Source organism: Balaenoptera physalus, assembly GCF_965194825.1.
Source record: "Balaenoptera physalus genome assembly, chromosome: 20".
Taxonomy (NCBI): Eukaryota; Metazoa; Chordata; class Mammalia; order Artiodactyla; family Balaenopteridae; genus Balaenoptera; species Balaenoptera physalus.
The window spans coordinates 27,546,188-27,564,954 of NC_138901.1; the positions used below are offsets into that span (position 1 = coordinate 27,546,188).

At 38.6% G+C, this 18,767-nt stretch overlaps 1 protein-coding gene and 1 long non-coding RNA gene across 6 annotated transcripts in view; both read right to left on the reverse strand.

Moving 5' to 3' along the window:
* CA10 (carbonic anhydrase 10) overlaps positions 1-18,767 on the reverse strand; it is a 618,162-nt gene that overhangs the window by 546,741 nt on the left and 52,654 nt on the right. The gene's annotated exons all lie outside the window — the stretch shown is intronic.
* Positions 1,701-18,767, reverse strand: part of LOC309650064 — a 36,980-nt gene continuing 19,913 nt past the window's right edge. The window contains exon 2 of the long non-coding RNA XR_014257389.1: positions 1,701-15,668. This is a non-coding gene — a long non-coding RNA (uncharacterized lncRNA). The remainder of the gene's footprint in view (positions 15,669-18,767) is intronic.

Consider the following 18,767-nt stretch of genomic DNA (forward strand, 5'->3'; position numbering starts at 1 on the left):
GAAAATTATAAGACACTGATGAAAGAAATTAAAGATGATACAAATAGATGGAGATATATACCATGTTCTTGGATTGGAAGAATCAACATTGTGAAAATGACTCTACCACCCAAAACAATCTACAGATTCAATGCAATCCCTATCAAACTACCACTGGCATTTTTCACAGAACTAGAACAAAAAATTTCACAATTTGTATGGAAAAACAAAAGACCCCGAATAGCCAAAGCAATCTTGAGAAATAATAGAGCTGGAGGAATCAGGCTCCCTGACTTCAGACTACGCTACAAAGCTACACTAATCAAGACAGTATGGTACTGGCACAAAAAAGGAAACATAGATCAATGGAACAGGATAGAAAGCCCAGAGATAAACCCACACACATATGGTCACCTTATCTTTGATAAAGGAGGCAAGCATATACAGTGGAGAAAAGACAGCCTCTTCAATAAGTGGTGCTGGGAAAACTGGACAGGTACATGTAAAAGTATGAAATTAGAACACTCCCTAACACCATACACAAAAATAAACTCAAAATGGATTAAAGACCTAAATGTAAGGCCAGACACTATCAAACTCTTAGAGGAAAACATAGAACACTGTATGACATAAATCACAGCAAGATCCTTTTTGACCCACCTCCTAGAGAAATGGAAATAAAAAGAAAAATAAACAAATGGGACCTAATGAAACTTAAAAGCTTTTGCACGGCAAAGGAAGCCATAAACAAGACCAAAAGACAACCCTCAGAATGGGAGAAAATATTTGCAAATGAAGCAACTGACAAAGGATTAATCTACAAAATTTACAAGCAGCTCATGCAGCTCAATAACAAAAAAACAAACAACCTAATCCAAAAATGGGCAGAAGACCTAAATAGACATTTCCCCAAGAAGACATACAGATTGCCAACAAACACATGAAAGAATGCTCAACATCATTAATCATTAGAGAAATGCAAATCAAAAGTACAATGAGATATCATCTCTCACCAGTCAGAATGGCCATCAACAAAAAAATCTAGAAACAATAAATGCTGGAGAGGGTGTGGAGAAAAGAGAACCCTCTTGCACTGTTGGTGGGAATGTAAATTGATACAGCCACTATGGAGAACAGTATGGAGGTTCCTTAAAAACTAAAAATAGAACTACCATACGACCCAGCAATCCCACTACTGGGCATATACCCTGAGAAAACCATAATTCAAAAAGAGTCACGTACGACAATGTTCACTGCAGCTCTACTTACAATAGCCAGGACATGGAAGCAACCTAAGTGTCCATCATTGGATGAATGGATAAAGAAGATGTGGCACATATATACAATGGAATATTACTCAGCCATAAAGAGAAACGAAATGGAGTTATTTGTATTGAGGTGGATGGAGTTAGAGTCTGTCATACAGAGTGAAGTACGTCAGAAAGAGAAAAATAAATACAGTATGCTAACACATATATATGGAATCTAAGGGAAAAAAAAAGTCATAAAGAACCTAGTGGCAAGATGAGAATAAAGACACAGACCTACTAGAGAATGGACTTGAGGATATGGGGAGGGGGAAGGGTAAGATGTGACAAAGTGAGAGAGTGGCATGGACATATATACATTACCAAATGTAAAATAGATAGCTAGTGGGAAGCAACCACGTAGCACAGGGAGATCAGCTCTGTGCTTTGTGACCACCTAGAGGGGTGGGATACGGAGGGTGGGAGGGAGGGAGATGCAAGAGGGAAGAGATATGGGAACATATGTATATGTATAACTGATTCACTTTGTTATAAAGCAGAAACTAACACACCATTGTAAAGCAATTATACTCCAATAGAGATGTTAAAAAAATAAACAAATAAACAAATGGAACTATATCAAACTATAAAACTTTTGCTCAGTGAAGGAAACTATTAAGAAAAAGAAAAGGCAGCCTACTGAATGGGAGAAGATATTTGTAAACATATATCTGATAAGGGGTTACCATCCGAAATATACAAATATCTCATACAACTCAACATCAAAAACAATCTGAAAAAAAAAGAGCATAGGACTTGAATAAAGATTTTTCCAAAGAAGACATACAGAAGGCCATCAGACGCATGAAAAGTTGCTCAACATCACTGCTCATAAGGGAAACACAAATCAAAAGCACAATGAGATATCACCTCACACCTATCAGAATGACTCTTATAAAAAGACAACAAATAATAAGTGTTGGTGAGTATGTGGATAAAAGGGAACCCTCATAACTGTTGGTGGGAATGTAAATTGGTGCAGCCACTATGGAAAACAGTATGGATATTCCTCAAATAATCAAAAATAGAACTACCATACAATCCAGCAATTCCATTTCTGGGTATTTTTCTGTAGAAAACAAAAAAACACTGATTCAAAAAGATATATTCAGTAGTGTATATATGTCTATGCCACTCTCTCACTTCATCCCAGCTTACCCTTCCCCCTCCCCGTGTCCTCAAGTCCGTTCTCTACATCTGCATCTTTATTTCTGTCCTGCCCCTACGTTCTTCAGAGCCCTTTTTTTTTTAGATTCCATATATGTGTGTTAGCATACGGTATTTGTTTTTCTTTCTGACTTACTTCATTCTGTATAACAGACTCTAGGTCCATCCACCTCACTACAAATAACTCCATTTCGTTTCTTTTTATGGCTTAGTAATATTCCATTGTATATATGTGCTACATCTTCTTTATCCATTCGTCTGTTGATGGGCACTTAGGTTGCTTCCATGTCCTGACTATTGCAAATAGTGCTGCAATGAACATTGTGGTACATGACTCTCTTTGAATTATGGTTTTTTCAGGGTATATGCCCAGTAGTGGGATTTCTGGGTCATATGGTAGTTCTATTTTTAGTTTTGTAAGGAACCTCCATACTGTTCTCCATAGTGGTTGTATCAATTTACATTCCCACCAACAGTGCAAGAGGGTTCCCTTTTCTCCACACCCTCTCCAGCATTTATTGTTTGTAGATTTTTTGATGATGGCCATTCTGACCAGTGTGAGGTGATACCTCATTGTAGTTTTGATTTGCATTTCTCCAATGATTAGTGATGTTGAGCATCCTTTCATGTGTTTGTTGGCAATCTGTATATCTTCTTTGGAGAAATGTCTATTTAGGTCTTCTGCCCATTTTTGGATTGGGTTTTTTTTTTTTTTTAAAGCCTTCTTAAGTAAGACTTATGAAACTTTCTGAGTGAGACTTGTTCTCCTCTGTGCCCACAATGCTATTACTTAGGTAGCTTCTCATACCTCTCAGGATAAAGATCATTCTACATGATTTGTCAAGGTCCTTCCTGATCTGGCTCTTACTTCCATCTTTCAGCCTTGCCTCTTCCTGCATTTATGAAGCCCTATCACACTATTCTCTATCCACACTGAACAACCTTCAGTTTTCACATACACATCACTGGCTGTCTCTTCTCTAAGCCTTTTCACACGTAGTGCCCTCTGCCTCCTCATTCAACTCAAGTCTTCCAGAAGGTGTCAGCTGAGACATCACTTTCTCTAGGAAGCCCCATTGAGTCAGTGTTGATGGTACTTTTCCTTGGATCATGGTGCCAGATCATGGTACCAGTACCTCATGACTGACTCTCCCAACGTCACCCCTGATTTTTTTCTTCTTTGATACATTCCTTGTCTGTCTCAGAAGAGAGTCCATGATCAGGTTCTCCTTGATTTTTCTTGTTGGAAATCCCTCCCCATCTTTGCAATCACCATTCTATAAGGTTTGGGGGTGACTGATGTGGTGGAAAGGATGCTGAACTAGGTGCTAGCTCAGGCTCAGATCCTATTCACTCATTCATTCATTCAACAGCTATTTATGGAGTACTTCCTATCCATGTGCTAAGTATTATTCTAGGCAATGAAGGGAACAGGCAAAGGCCCTGCTCTCATAAAATTTTCATTCTAGTGAGAGATCAGAATAAAAAATATAAACATACAATGTATGTTAGTGTTAAGTGCTGTGAGGTAAAACGTGCCTATAATATTGTCTATGCTATCCTGGGCAAACCTATTAAATCTCTCTGAAACTAAATGTTATAGTTTGTAAAATGATGCTAATAATATCTTCTCTAAATAACTAGTGAGGTTCAGGTATGCAGGAAAATGAATACACTTTTGAAAACATACCAAGTATATGCTATCACAATTATTATTGTTTTATTTTAGTTTTGATATCATCTCTATTTACCCACTCCAATTCAATATGTGAATTTTTTATAAAGCCATTAGTCATTTAGATATTTGAAAATGAACAAATGGCTGGCTGACAGCTTTAGTCCTCATCTAAATGTTTGGTTATTGTGTCTGTATGGTTGGAAAAGTCATGAGTTTACTGCTGTGCACTTGAAAGCACTTGAAAACATCAACATCTAGGATTATTACTGTTCCTTATACTCTTGAAATAATGGTAATTTTCCTCTCTAAATGTAAATTTAAAATGAACATTTTCACATCTGTCTGGGAGAACAAGCTAAACAGGACTGTCCATCTCACACAAATGTTTAAATTTCTATGTAGCTCATTTTTATTTAGGACATATGTGCACGCCAGAAGTGTATGGGAGAACATGAAACATTCCCCATGAAACTTAGGAACCAAATTTAATTTTTAAACTGTTTGCAAAAAGCATTTTTTAATGGCAACATACTTTTTTTTTAACTAGCTCTAAAGGAGTTTGTACGTGAAAATAAACTAAGACACGTTTTTCTATATTGCAGTTGCTAAATACTTTGCTCTGTTATTCCATCTTCAGCTGCTGAGATATCTGATATCAGAATCCTCTGGACCTATACTTCCCTTGGATGTGACCCTAATGAAATAGTCCATTGGAATTAATAACAACTATCATTTATTAAATGATACACTTTGCATGTACCATCTCACTATCTGCACTATCTTAATCCTCAAAATAGCTCTGTTAGATAGGAACCACTTTGATCCATATTTTACAGATGAAGATATAGTCAAAGAGGTTGCATGTACCTACACAGGGTCACAACATCTATTAAGTGGTGTAGCAGAAATCTAGATCCAGGCTTCATGATTCCAGTGCTGGCTCTGGGGCTATGATACACCAGCCTCCACTGCAAGCAATCACTCCATCCTCTGCCTTCCTAAGGGTCTCAATTTCTGCCTTCTTTATATCAGGCACTGCTTTCTACCTTGTATTAGTTATTTGTGAATAAGATCAGTCTTATCTTTTAGACTGTAAGCTTCTCAGTGAAAAGCTGCATGGCTAAGTTAGCTCTGTCTCTACCACTGTTTCAAAAAATACAGTACCTTAAACAGAGTATTCAATCTCATAAAATTTCTTCCCCTACAATCCAAGATCATTGAGTGTCCCCCAATCTGAATCTGACAATGGCTTTCCTGGGCCACCTACTGTGACATCTGTCCTGGGGCTTGTTCCCACATCAGAATCTCTAGACATTTTTCTCTATCATTTATCTCATCTCTATCATTAGGAACAATTTGCTTTATGGCCCATTCCCCTAGGACTCCACTGATACAGGATCTGATGCTCTAATTTGAGTTAATTCATCTATGCCTTAATTAGAATCTGTTTTCCTTAATTTATCAATTGAAGCCCATTGCAGCTTGCTGCTTCCCATCTCTATGCTCTGTTTTCTATCTTTCATACCAAGTCGTCAGTTTACAGTACTTTGGGTCATGCCTTTAGTTTGCCTTCCAACTCAACCGCTGAGTGGAAGCTTAATTTGATTGTCCAGCTTCCAGGCCACCTCTAACCCTGGACACTATCTCTTGAATCACCTTTCAATCTATGCTCTTCTACCCAAGGAAGAATCACACTCTACACCCATGATTAAAGCAAGTCCCCAAGATTTCAGATTAGACTCAGAATCTTGGGCTCTTGTTTATTTGGATGGAAATTTGGCTAACAGGTAATAACAAACACTGTAACAAGGATCATCAATGCTCCATTGAAGGAAGCAGTCCTCGTGTCAAGAAGACTAACCCACCATTTTCCTCTCTGCCTTTCTCCAACCAACTAATCCCCAATGCCATGGTCAAGTCTCTCATCCATGTTGCCTTTCCCAATACCCACCCCCCCAACTATTAGGAACATTATTAAACTTCTCATATTCGTCACCCAAACTAATATTTAATTAAATATGGTCTCATTTTATTTTATGTGACTTTTAGTCTGCCTTATTAAACTAAAAGCTTCTTGAAACAGGAACCATACTGCCATATTCTCCTTAATCATTGTCATCAACATCATTATAGCAAATACTTATTTAACACTTAGTGTGTGTAAAATGCTTTACACAAATCAACTCATTTAATCTTCACAAGAACCTTATGAGGTAGGTACTATTATTTCCCCATTTTTCAGGTGAGAATACTGAGGCATACAGACAAGTCACTTGCTCAAGGTCACATGGATACTATGTGGTGAAATAAGTATTCATGTCTGGGCAGTATGGTTCTAGAGTCCATGAGCTTAACCACTGGAACCCTTTATTCCATGGGATCCCTTTATAGTACTGAAAACAGTTGAGCACACAAACAATACACAATAAGAATTCATTGGATGCTTGGTATACAATTTGACACTAGTGGTCCTTTCAGTGTCCTTAATGGCACATCATCCAATTACTTAAGTGGTCATTGTCCAATTATGGAGGAAGGAATCAGCCTGGAACAAGATTTGCCCACAAGACCTATGGACGCATTGGAAAGACAGACTCAGAGGAAGATGCTATCAGAAAATTGGTATGGCTGGAAAAGCACTGAGCCTGACAACAAAAAGATATACTATGGTTGAGGCAGACAATAAAGCACATTCCATTTAAGAAAATGGGCTTTGGAGCAAGGCTGCCTGAGCTGGACTCCTAGTGCCATGAAGTGCCTTTCTCATGCAGCTATTGTGAAGACATGTAAGCTAATTCTTCTCAAGTGTCTAGCCCAGTAATGGGCAGGGCAGGTGCACTTCGTATGTTAACTGCTATATTATACATAATAATTAGAATGAAGAACAATTCCTGATAAATGGGGTCCTGACTTGTATATGGGGCACAGCAATAGGAAATGAAGGCATGGTGGATATTCAGAATTTAACATCTTTTCCTGGGTCTCTGGTAACCTGAGTCCAGTGGGTTTTAGTGAGGTTAGCCCATGGGTAATGGAACCAAATTTAGGGAGGGCACTGGGCCCTAAACCTAGAGATTAAGGTCCCTGTGTAATGCCTACAGAAATGAAGGCACTAGGTACAGGGAGAGTGAAATCTAGCCCCATTAAAACCAAGTTCCCTTACCTAGCTTATGATTAATCTCTCTATCCAAAACTTTATATGCTTGCTTGTCTCCTCTGACCTCAGTCCTGTGCTAACTGAACACTAATCAACCAGAGTCAGATGACTAAGACTGCTGTCGTCAGTAACACTGTTAATGTACTAAAATTGCTGTTGTAAATATTATCATTCATGCACAAACTCAGGTTATTTCACCAGGGCAAGATAAGCTAACAGGACCCTGGGCCATGGACCACCTGGCTAGAGAGTCAAAAACCAGAGACATCCTGACTCCCTGAAACTAAGATTAAGAAATGTTACAGAAATGTCACAAGATGATTAATCCCAGCTTCTTTGTTCTTCCCCTTTAAAAACACCCCCAACTCAAAGACCAAGAGGAAGTGGATCTGAGATTTGTCTCCCACTCCCTTGCTTGGCGCTCTGCAATAAACCCTTACTTTGCTGCAAAAACCTCCTGTCAGGGTTTGGCTTTCTGTGCCTCAGGCAGGCACACAAGCCCTTACTTGGTTAAAAGAGGAGCCCCTCATCAGAACCAAGCCACAGACTGAGGATTCAGTCCAGACACAGGTGAAATGTCATGGCTCAGCTGAGGCAAAGGCCAGAGTGAAACAAGGCTGCCTTAGAACACAGCCCAATATATGCGGTGAGGCAGATTAAATCAGCCCTATCTCCACTCAGGAGCAGCCCAGAGAACCCCAGGCAGGCTGAGCATGTAGGTGAGGATCATGTGGCACTGAAGGTAAAGAAAAGCTGGGAGTTAGACTGGACATGATCAGTGTTGAATTAGGCTGCCTCACTGCCCTATCCGGGCCTCACTCTGTTGGTGAGCAAGCAGTCTGGTGCTGTGCCCTTTGGTGAAGGCAGGCACATGGCAGGTGACTGACTCTGGGGAGCCGAAGCCAAGCTGTCAGTCGGCACAGCCCATGGTGCAAACCTTGATGGCAAGTTCGCAGCCCTCAGAGCCTCAGTGGTGGGGCACAGGTCCTCTGGGCAGGGAGCACCAATTCACACAGCGCAAGAGCCATAACATAGCAGGAGACCCACAGAGGCTTTTAAATGTTTATTTTTTAAACTGGTTAGCAAAGCAGATGAGAAACTATCAGAGATCTGCAATGAAGAGTTTAATCCAGAGAGCCAGCAAAGAGGTGAAAGGAAGCAGAAAAGAGAAGAGAGTGGAAGAAGAAGCCTCAGGATTTTGAAACAGAAATGCAAAGTGTGGTAACAAGTGGGAAAAAAAAATAACTGTCACATCTCAAAAAACATTCAAATCTACATTTGTAGAATACTGTTTTCCATTCTCCAAGTCCTTGCTGCTTTTTTAAAAAGGCACATGTTATTTTCTCTGCCAGAAAAGCTCAACTCCTCTACATATTTGACAAATTTCTACGTGTTCCTACGTCAAAGTTCACCTCCTTTAGAGAAGGCCACACCCTCATCTGAACTGTTTTCATATAACCCAATGTTTGTAATAGTGTATTTCAAAGTACAATACCATGATTATGAACTCCGTGTTTTATAGATGCCCATGATCTCCTTGAGGATATCCCCAAGACCGAGTACAGTTCCTGGCACTGTACACAACGGGTGCTCAATGTATGATCTCTGAATAAGTGAAAAAAAAGAATGAATAAGGGAAAGAGTGAAGGAAGGAAACATAGAAAGAAGGAAAGAGGAAAGAAAGGAAAGGAGGGAGGAAGGGAGAAAAGGAGGAAGGGGAAATCATTTAAGGTTGAAACACAGGGTGCACAGAGGGGAGGCAGAAAGTGGGTCTATAAAGCATCGTAGAGTGTCATGAGAGTCATGTGGATCAAGCTAAGTATTTGAGCTTAATCACACTGGCAAAGTAGCATAATCAAAGGGTACAAGGCAGAATGATGTTTCAAAAACATCCTTCTCCAATGCCCCCTTCACCCTACGTGTTATTAATCTCATTTATTTGCTCCCTGCTTCAAACTAATGTACTTGCACTCAGAGATTTGGCCTATATATTAAAAACCAGCAGACCTCAACATCACCAAGAAATATTCCTAAAATGATCTCCTATCAGACTCTTTGTTATTTCAGTACTTTATTCTAAACATCATTCTAAGCCTGAACTTGTTTATTTGTCCCTTGGGGTATCAGTTTTCCCTAAAAGGTTATGAAAACCTTTGGTTCTGAAGACTACAAAAGATTGTATTCTTCAGAACCATACCAACTTGGATTCAAATCATAGCTTGGCTATTTGCTAGCTTTCTAACTCCAGCTAAATTATTTAACATTTCGGAGCCTCAGTCTGTTCGGCCATATAGGGGTGATGAATGATATCTATTCAACATGTTTTTTGTAAAAATTGAAAGCTATTTAAGGTTTAGACATATACTAAGAAATCAATAGCAGCTAGTAATAGTGGTGTTGCCAATACAAGTGAAAAACTCTAGTAATAGTAGGTTTGTGTGTTCTTATGCCCTGGTATACTCTCTGGTAGAGGACACTGTCTTTTCTTTCTTTCATTATTATTTCCTTTTCTCCCTCTCCCCAAACTCTACAGCTCTCTCTCCCCTTCAAGTTGTCCTTCAGTTCTCTGTGACTCAATGCAGAGGCATGCTATGCATGATGGTGCCCCTCTTCCACTGCGACTTTGATCCATGAATCTACCATCCACCCATTTCATGAGCCAGAAACCTGGGTCTCATTCTAACCCACCATTCTCCCTCTCCCCCACCACATGCAATTCATTGAGCTCCATTGATCCATGTCCTAAACAACTCCTGATTCTCTCCATTGCTCTCCATATCCACCACCACCTTCATCAGATTACCTGTCTCTAACTCAGACTGCCACCAGAGTCTCCTGACTGCCCCTCTCAAGATTACCTGTCTACCTCACCTCACTTCATTCCCAGTCAATTCTCCTCTCTGTAGCTGGAGAAATCTTCTTAAAACTCAAATGTGATCTTGTGAACCACATCCCTCACCCAGCTTAAGGCCCTCTCATGGTTTCCCATTCATCTTAGGATAAATACACAGCTTGTTAACATTGTTGTTCTCTAACCTCACTTATTATCTGTGTTGAAGCCACACTGATTTATATCAGGGCCCCTTTTTTGCCTAGGCTGTTGTCTTTTCCTCTAACAATCTCTGAAGAAATAGGTCTTGCACAATACTGTCTCAAAAACAAAGTTAAGCTCTGAACTCTGGACTACAAAGTTCTCTTTTTGGTTCAAGATACTGTATGTAACTGATATAAAACACTATGTGAAGACAAGTCTCAGAAAAGGGCCATAACCACTGACACTGCAGAAATACAAAAGATCATGAGAGATTACTACAAGCAACTCTATGCCAATAAAATGGACAACCTGGAAGAAATGGACAGATTCTTAGAAATGCACAAACTGCCGAGACTGAACCAGGAAGAAATAGAAAATATGAACAGACCAATCACAAGCACTGAAATTGAAACTGTGATTAAAAACTTTCCAACAAACAAAAGCCCAGGACCAGATGGCTTCACAGGCTAATTCTATCAAACATTTAGAGAAGAGCTAACACCTATCCTTCTCAAACTCTTCCAAAATATTGAAGAGGGAGGAACACTCCCAAACTCATTCTACGAGGCCACCATCACCCTGATACCAAAACCAGACAAAGATGTCACAAAGAAAGAAAACTACAGGCCAATATCACTGATGAACATAGATGCAAAAATCCTCAACAAAATACTAGCAAACAGAATCCAACAACACATTAAAAGGGTCATACACCATGATCAAGTGGGGTTTATCCCAGGAATGCAAGCATTCTTCAATATATGCAAATCAATCAATGTGATACACCATATTAACAAATTGAAGGAGAAAAACCATATGATCATCTCAATAGATGCAGAGAAAGCTTTTGACAAAATTCAACACACATTTACGATAAAAGCCCTGCAGAAAGTAGGCATAGAGGGAACTTTCCTCAATATAATAAAGGCCATATATGACAAACCCACAGCCAACATTGTCCTCAATGGTGAAAAACTGAAACCATTTCCACTAAGATCAGGAACAAGACAAGGTTGCCCACTCTCACCACTATTATTCAACATAGTTTTGGAAGTGTTAGCCACAGCAATCAGAGAAGAAAAAGAAATAAAAGGAATCCAAATCGGAAAAGAAGAAGTAAAGCTGTCACTGTTTGCAGATGACATGATACTCTCCATAGAGAATCCTAAAGATGCTACCAGAAAACTACTAGAGCTAATCAATGAATTTGGTAAAGTAGCAGGATACAAAATTAATGCACAGAAATCTCTTGCATTTCTACACACTAATGACGAAAAATCTGAAAGTGAAATTAAGAAAACACTCCCGTTTACCATTGCAACAAAAAGAATAAAATATCTAGGAATAAACCTACCTAAGGAGACAAAAGACCTGTATGCAGAAAATTATAAGACACTGATGAAATAAAGATGATACAAATAGATGGAGAGATATACCATGTTCTTGGATTGGAAGAATCAACATTGTGAAAATGACTCTACTACCCAAAACAATCTACAGATTCAATGCAATCCCTATCAAACTACCACTGGCATTTTTCACAGAACTAGAACAAAAAATTTCACAATTTGTATGGAAACACAAAAGACCCCGAATAGCCAAAGCAATCTTGAGAACGAAAAATGGAGCTGGAGGAATCAGGCTCCCTGACTTCAGACTATATTACAAAGCTACAGTAATCAAGACAGTTTGGTACTGGCACAAAAACAGAAATATAGATCAATGGAATAGGATAGAAAGCCCAGAGATAAACCCATGCACATATGGTCACCTTATCTTTGATAAAGGAGGCAAGCATATACAGTGGAGAAAAGACAGCCTCTTCAATAAGTGGTGCTGGGAAAATTGGACAGGTACATGTAAAAGTATGAAATTAGAACACTCCCTGACACCATGCACAAAAATAAACTCAAAATGGATTAAAGACCTAAGAGTAAGGCCAGACACTATCAAACTCTTAGAGGAAAACATAGGCAGAACACTCTATGACATACATCACAGCAAGATTCTTTTTGACCCAGCTCCCAGAGAAATGGGAATAAGAACACAAATAAACAAATGGGACCTAATGAAACTTAAAAGCTTTTGCACAGCAAAGGAAACCATAAACAAGACCAAAAGACAGCCATCAGAATGGGAGAAAATATTTGCAAATGAAGCAACTGACAAAGGATTAATCTCCAAGATTTACATGCAGCTCAATAACAAAAAAACGAACAACCCAATCGAAAAATGGGCAGAAGACCTAAATAGACATTTCTCCAAAGAAGATATACAGATTGCCAACAGACACATGAAAGAATGCTCAACATCATTAATAATTAGAGAAATGCAAATCAAAACTACAATGAGATATCATCTCACACCGGTCAGAATGGCTATCATCAAAAAATCTAGAAACAATAAATGCTGGAGAGGGTGTGGAGGAAAGGGAACACTCTTGCACTGTTGGTGGGAATGTAAATTGATATAGCCACTATGGAGAACAGTATGGAGGTTCCTTAAAAAACTACAAATAGAACTACCATACGACCCAGCAATCCCACTACTGGGCATATACCCTGAGAAAACCATAATTCAAAAAGAGTCATGTACCAAAATGGTCATTGCAGCTCTATTTACAATAGCGAGGACATGGAAGCAACCTAAATGTCCATCGACAGATGAATGGATAAAGAAGATGTGGCACATATATACAATGGAATATTACTCAGCCATAAAAAGAAATGAAATGGAGGTATTTGTAATGAGGTGGATGGAGTTAGAGTCTGTCATACAGAGTGAAGTAAGTCAGAAAGAGAAAAACAAATACAGTATGCTAACACATATATACGGAATCTAAGGGAAAAAAATAAATAAAGGCCATGAAGAACCTAGTGGCAAGATGGGAATAAAGACACAGACCTACTAGAGAATGGACTTGAGGTTATGGGGAGGGGGTGGGGTGAGATGTGACAGGGTGAGAGAATGTCATGGACATATATACACTACCAAATGTAAAATAGATAGCTAGTGGGAAGCAGCCGCATAGCACAGGGAGAGCAGCTCTGTGCTTTATGACCACCTAGAGGGGTGGGATGGGGAGGGTGGGAGGGAGGGAGATGCAAGAGGGAAGAGATATGGGAACATATTGTATATGTATAACTGATTCACTTTGTTATAAAGCAGAAGCTAACACACCATTGTAAGGCAATTATACTTCAATAAAGATGTTTAAAAAAAAAAAAAAAGAAAAGAAAAGGGCCAAGCTGACATAGTAGAAAAGAAAGTGATGGATGGAGGAGCTGAATGCCTGAAAGCACTTCATTTCACTTTTCTAAATGTGTTCTGTCAAAGTGAAGGGAATAGACTCAGAAAAGCTTAAGTTAGTGGATACACAATGAAGTGGAATATTTATCTTCATGCTCTTGAACTGCAGACCATTCAGCATTAGAAAACACCACCAAGTTTGTCTGCCAACATGCCTCGGGCCCTGAAAGTGGGGAGGATTCCAATTTGATGAGCAAGGCACACCATCTGTCAACAGGATTGCTAAGTGGTAACCTAGCAAACATTAGCTCCCAGAACCCAAGGAGCAGAATACTCTGGTGCCATTTGGGTAAGATGTAACCCTTGGCTCAGTGGTCAAGAGATCTTACACACTCTACTCAACCTGGGAGAAATAAGTGATATCTGTTGGCAAAAAAAATATTGCCTGCCATTCCAGTAAACAACAAATGTGGCCCACCATCAAGCCATCAACCCCTGCAGCGGCCCTGGGCAGTGTACCCTGAGGGGAATTCAGGATGGAGAAAACCAGGATACTGGCCCTTGATAGTGAAGATGCATATCCAAGGAATAATTTCAATGACCCCAGACTCTTACATCTTCCTATACATAGAGAAGCACTAAAATCACTAACTTGAGATGTTTGCTTTTTGTGATTAGCAGTAATCTTTTGATATTCAACTACATGTTCATGTTTTTTTTGTTTTTGTTTTTTCAACAAAAACTCCTATATATCCTGGTTCCTCCCTTATCTCTTCAGAACAGTTCCTCAGACACATCTGGGAGGCTGTCTTCCAGGCCATTGTCCTCAGTAAAGTCCCCAAATAAAACATAACTCACAAATTTTAGGTTGTGTAGTTTTCTTCAGTTTACAGATCTGTGTATCCTTGCTCCCAGTCCAACTCAGCCTCAACATTTCCTGTATGGGTGTTTGATGAGCCATTGCAGAAGGGAGGCACCTGGCTTAGAACAGGGTGCTGGAGGGCTGCATCCCCAACCTTTACACTTTCTGGCAAGAGGATTCAAGGGGCATTAATCTAAACAATACCACTGACCAAAGCATTGATCTTAGCTTACAGCTAAGGGTAGAAAAGAAGGAGAAAGGGGAAAGAATGATTCATATATATTCCTTATGGAATATGATTTTAAAATTGATAATATCTAGAATATATTTTGTACCTAAATTAGTGAAAGCAACATAGGGGTTGCTCTTACCTCGGTTGCAATATCATCTTTAACCAAATGGATCAGAAATTATATATTCAAATGAAGATATGTAAATCAGTTACCTTGGAAAGCTATGTAATTCTTTGTCTGCATTTCATAGCTTATTTTACCTACAAAATTTTGTGGTTCACTTATCTGGAGATTTTTTTCTCTTACACATGTGAATCTTTAGTCTCTAACCCAGTGCTTAGTACACAAGTAAACAGGGTGGCAAAACATATGCACTCAGGAGTCAGATGTTCAAATTTGATCTAAAGTTCAAATCCCAGCTTTGTTACCTAGCAAAGTGAATTTGGTCGTATTTCCTACAGTTTATTCATCTGTAAAATGGGGATAATAATTGTCCATACCTCATGTAGTTGATATAATTATATAAAAATAAAGCATACAAAATACTTAGCATTACCTTTAACACAGAGAACACTCAGTAAGTATTGACTGCTGCTATAATAGGGATTCAACTTATAATGCTTTTATTGGGGCATTACTGGGGCTCCTCCTGCAATCATCTGGATATCCTAACTCCCATTCTTCCAAATCACCTAAATGTGGATTTTTGGTGGGATTTGATATATAGAGACAACTGAAAATCAGTGAAATCTAAACACAGTGTCTATGAACTCCTTGACTGTTAACTCTAAGTCTTATTCTCTTATTTTTCTTTGTAACCATAATATCTTTCACAGTGCTTGGCACTTAACTCCAGCAAATATTTAATTAATGAGTAGAATATTTGTTGAATAAATCATGGAATGTGAATAAAGTAGGTGAACACACAATTTATTCAGCTTATTCACCCAACCTAGCTTCAGGACTCTATTAGAATGCTCTCAAAAGATGAAGAGAGAGAGCCTCCCATCAAGCCTCTTAGATAGCCTCAACCACCAGAGGGCAGACAACAGAAGCAAGAAAAACTACAATCCTGCAGCCTGTGGACCAAAAACCACAGTTACAGAAAGATAGAGAAGATGAAAAGGCAGAGAGCTATGTACCAGATGAAGGAACAAGAAAAACCCCCAGAAAAACAACTAAATGAAGTGGAGATAGGCAACCTTCCAGAGAAAGAATTCAGAATAATGATAGTGAAGATGATCCAGGACCTCGGAATAAGAATGGAGGCAAAGATTGAGAAGATGCAAGAAATGATTAACAAAGACCTAGAAGAACTAAAGAACAAACAAACAGAGATGACCAATACAATAACTGAAATGAAAACTACACTAGAAGGAATCAATAGCAGAATAACTGAGGCAGAAGAACGGATAAGTGACCTGGAAGACAGAATGGTGGAATTCACTGCTGTGGAACAGACTAAAGAAAAAAGAATGAAAAGAAATGAAGACAGCCTAAGAGACCTCTGGGACAACATTAAACGCAACAACATTCGCATTATAGGGGTCCCAGAAGGAGACGAGAGAGAGAAAGGACCAGAGAAAATATTTGAAGAGATTATAGTCGAAAACTTCCCTAACATGGGAAAGGAAATAGCCACCCAAGTCCAGGAAGCGCAGAGAGTCCCATACAGAATAAACCCAAGGAGAAACACGCCGAGACACATAGTAATCAAAGTGGCAAAAATTAAAGACAAAGAAAAATTATTGAAAGCAGCAAGGGAAAAACGACAAATAACATGCAAGGGAACTCCCATAAGGTTAACAGCTGATTTCTCAGCAGAAACTCTGCAAGCCAGAAGGGAGTGGCACGATATACTTAATGTGATGAAAGGGAAGAACCTACAACCAAGATTACTCTACCCGGCAAGGATCTCATTTAGATTTGATGGAGAAATCAAAAGCTTTACAGACAAGCAAAAGCTAAGAGAATTCAGCACCACCAAACCAGCTCTACAACAAATGCTAAAGGAACTTCTCTAAGTGGGAAACACAAGAGAAGAAAAGGACCTACAAAAACAAACCCAAAACAATTAAGAAAATGGTCATAGGAACATACATATTGATAATTACCTTAAACGTGAATGGATTAAACGCCCCAACCAAAAGACATAGACTGGCGGAATGGATACAAAAACAAGACCTATATATATGCTGTCTACAAGAGACCCACTTTAGACCTAGGGACACATACAGACTGAAAGTGAGGGGATGGAAAAAGATATTCCATGCAAATGGAAATCAAAAGAAAGCTGGAGTAGCTATACTCATATCAGATAAAATAGACTTTAAAATAAAGAATGTTACAAGAGACAAGGAAGGACACTACATAATGATCCAGGGGTCAATCCAAGAAGAAGATATAACAATTATAAATATATATGCACCCAACATAGGAGCACCTCAATACATAAGGCAACTGCTAACAGCTATAAAAGAGGAAATCGACAGTAACACAATAATAGTGGGGGACTTTAACACTTCACTTACACCAATGGACAGATCATCCAAAATGAAAATAAATAAGGAAACAGAAGCTTTAAATGACACAATAGACCAGATAGATTTAATTGATATTTATAGGACATTCCATCCAAAAACAGCAGATTACACGTTCTTCTCAAGTGCGCACGGAACATTCTCCAGGATAGATCACATCTTGGGTCACAAATCAAGACTCAGTAAATTTAAGAAAATTGAAATCATACCAAGCATCTTTTCTGACCACAACGCTATGAGATTAGAAATGAATTACAGGGAAAAAAACGTAAAAAAGACAAACACATGGAGGCTAAACAATACGTTACTAAATAACCAAGAGATCACTGAAGAAATCAAAGAGGAAATAAAAAAATACCTAGAGACAAATGACAATGAAAACACGACGACCCAAAACCTATGGGATGCAGCAAAAGCGGTTCTAAGAGGGAAGTTTATAGCTATACAAGCCTACCTAAAGAAACAAGAAAAATCTCAAGTAAACAATCTAACCTTACACCTAAAGAAACTAGAGAAAGAAGAACAAACAAAACCCAAAGTTAGCAGAAGGAAAGAAATCATAAAGATCAGAGCAGAAATAAATGAAATAGAAACAAAGAAAACAATAACAAAGATCAATAAAACTAAAAGTTGGTTCTTTGAGAAGATAAACAAAATTGATAAGCCATTAGCCAGACTCATCAAGAAAAAGAGGGAGAGGACTCAAATCAATAAAATCAGAAATGAAAAAGGAGAAGTTACAACAGACACCGCAGAAATACAAAACATCCTAAGAGACTACTATAAGCAACTTTATGCCAATAAAATGGACAACCTGGAAGAAATGGACAAATTCTTAGAAAGGTATAACCTTCCAAGACTGAATCAGGAAGAAACAGAAAATATGAACAGACCAATCACAAGTAATGAAATTGAAACTGTGATTAAAAATCTTCCAACAAACAAAAGTCCAGGACCAGATGGCTTCACAGGTGAATTCTATCAAACATTTAGAGAAGAGCTAACGCCCATCCTTCTCAAACTCTTCCAAAAAATTGCAGAGGAAGGAACACTCCCAAACTCATTCTATGAGGCCACCATCACCCTGATACCAAAACCAGACAAAGACACTACAAAAAAAGAAAATTACAGACCAATATCACTGATGAATATAGATGCAAAAATCCTCAACAAAATACTAGCAAACAGAATCCAACAACACATTAAAAGGATCATACACCACGATCAAGTGGGATTTATCCCAGGGATGCAAGGATTCTTCAATATACGCAAATCAATCAATGTGATACACCATATTAACAAATTGAAGAATAAAAACCATATGATCATCTCAATAGATGCAGAAAAAGCTTTTGACAAAATTCAACACCCATTTATGATAAAAACTCTCCAGAAAGTGGGCATAGAGGGAACCTACCTCAACATAATAAAGGCCATATACGACAAACCCACAGCAAACATCATTCTCAATGGTGAAAAACTGAAAGCATTTCCTCTAAGATCAGGAACGAGACAAGGATGTCCACTCTCACCACTATTATTCAACATAGTTCTGGAAGTC